This window comes from Monodon monoceros, unplaced genomic scaffold, assembly GCF_005190385.1.
Source record: "Monodon monoceros isolate NGI ecotype Baffin Bay Population unplaced genomic scaffold, NGI_Narwhal_1 Super_Scaffold_8, whole genome shotgun sequence".
NCBI classification, from domain to species: Eukaryota; Metazoa; Chordata; class Mammalia; order Artiodactyla; family Monodontidae; genus Monodon; species Monodon monoceros.
Window position 1 is genome coordinate 48344966 of NW_021703785.1, and position 2449 is coordinate 48347414.

Genomic DNA, 2449 nt, shown 5'->3' on the forward strand with positions numbered 1-2449 from the left:
TAAAATGTACATGATATTGGAAGTCAAAAACACTCATAAGAGTGTCTGGAGATAGAGTTAGCATAAAGAGAGGGACCAGAAGAGAATCGTAAGATACCCTTCTTTTAATTATTATTTTGTGCCCCTAAACTTTAGGATATAGAAGAATGCTTGATAGAATGTTAAATTAATGAATGAAATAATTGCACTCCTTTAAAGAAGGAAGAAACAGAAAATGAAGATAAATAGGACAATATAAATGGTAAAAGAACAGCAAAAGAGCTCAGTACCACAGAATACAAAAGAAGAAAGGCATTCAAGGAGTAAACCAGCAAAACAAAATGCTACTGAGATCAAGCATGGTGAATCTGGATAAATTATGTTAGATACATGGAACTCTGGAATCCTTAATAACATGGGTTTGAGTAAAATGAAGGAGATAAAAACAAGATTATAGAAATAGGTTACAATCCTGCTCTCCAGGTGCTCATAGTCTAATGGGTATAGGGGCAAAAACAGAAAAATGAATGATTTATTACAATAGATTGAGACAATGTTACAACAGAAAAGACACTGGGTACGAGAGAAGCCCTTAGGTCATAAGAGAGCTTCTTGGAGAAAGTAATGCCTGAATTGTGTCTTAAGGACCAGAGGAATAAACTACACAGAGTAGCACAATTATAGATGAGTAGCAGGGATGGTTATTAGTGTATTTCAGGTACACATACAAAAAAAATAGAAGTACACATACAAAAAAACAGTAGAAGTACACATACAAAAAAAAAAGTGTGGATAGATTTAGAGAACTCAAGTGATTCTTTAAGTTCTAGTTTCCATTATCACTAATTGGGCCAAGAACTGCCTGGCTTCCTTTCTTGCCTTTCACTTTTTCTGTCTAGTCCAATATACTTAACTGAAAATAAAAATGAAATTTCATTCCTAAAGTTTCTAACTAACTAAATTTGAGCAGGAGTTAATTCCTTTAATGGATCTAAATGAACGTTTCCATTATATAGAAAGGAAGTAACATTAAAAGGGGATCAGTGTCTTCCCAATTTATAAAAATAAGTGAAAAGGAAGACATACCCTTTTCAGTTTCTTAATACATATATAAAATCAAGCAAAAATAATGATCATAATGGTAGAAAAGAAATGCATCCTAAAGTAACAGTTATACACTTTAGGAATAGTTTCCCTGAAAATTATAGTATTTTTACTCATCTATTAGAGTTTGTAGTAAATTGTTTTTCCATCAGTTTATAGTAACTGTATAAAAAGAGAAAATTTGAGAGTGACTCATAGTTATAAGAAAGAGAGCTATCTTAGTAATAGAATCATTATTATAGAATTGTTGGGATACAACAGTGAAATGATCTTGCACTTATTTTGTGGTAAGAGAGTGAAGAATATTTATGTAAAGTCATAAGATATTAATGGATGTAGAGAAATGTATAAATACATCTCTAATGGAAAATAACAGAAATGTAAGTGCTACTTGGGAATCTAATCAGCAAGTATCATTGAAGAAAGGTACTTATAAAAATATGTAGCTAGCCAAAAAAAATGTATTATACAGCTAAATTTCTTGGGCATATATTTAAGTTTTCTTCATATATTGAATTTGATACCAGACTTACTTATAACTGAGACTTTAAAGATGGTATACTTTAAATTCAATAAGTATATCTAGTTTTTCTGTCCATCAACTGTGCATTGCTTAAGAAAGCTAAGTATTCAGCCTGCATTTACAAAAGAAAGTTCTGTGTGAAATTTTAAAAGCTAAACCAGAAATGCATATCCTTAAGTTTCTAAGCACAAAAATGAGAAATTATGCAACCCATGTCCCAAGTCAGTCACAAATTACTGTATTATTTTCCACTCCAATCTAACATTTACAAAAATCCAATACTCTGGAATCATTTATTTTAGAATACCTAATAGATATAGTACTTTACAGAGCAATATCACAAAAGGCAAACGCAATACTCAAAGAAACGTACATGTGGCCAATGAAATAGAACACTCTTCTCTAATAGATATGGTTGTCTGTCAGTAATAGGTTTGGGTTTCAACTTTTGAAAGATAAATGGAGCCCACAAGGTGAGGTTCCCAGGTGAGGCTGCCTTGAGCAGAGAGCAGGGTTGCCTCAGACATCTTGTGAAAACACACAGACTGACAGCACTCTACCAACGGAGTTTTGACTCCTGCTCACACTCAGGACAGAGGGACTGGTTTTCTCCTGGCTGAAAAGGCTCTCTGGGTTTACAGAAATGTACTCAAGATCATAGAGAAAGGGGAGATTCAAGATGGCAGACACAAGAGATCTCCCAGCTCCAAGTAATACCAAACGGTGAAAATCTCCCAGAGATCTCCATCTCAATGCCAAGACCCAGCTCCACTCAACAACCAGAGAGCTACATTACTGGACACCCTATGCCAAACAACTAGCAAGACAGGAACACAACCCCAC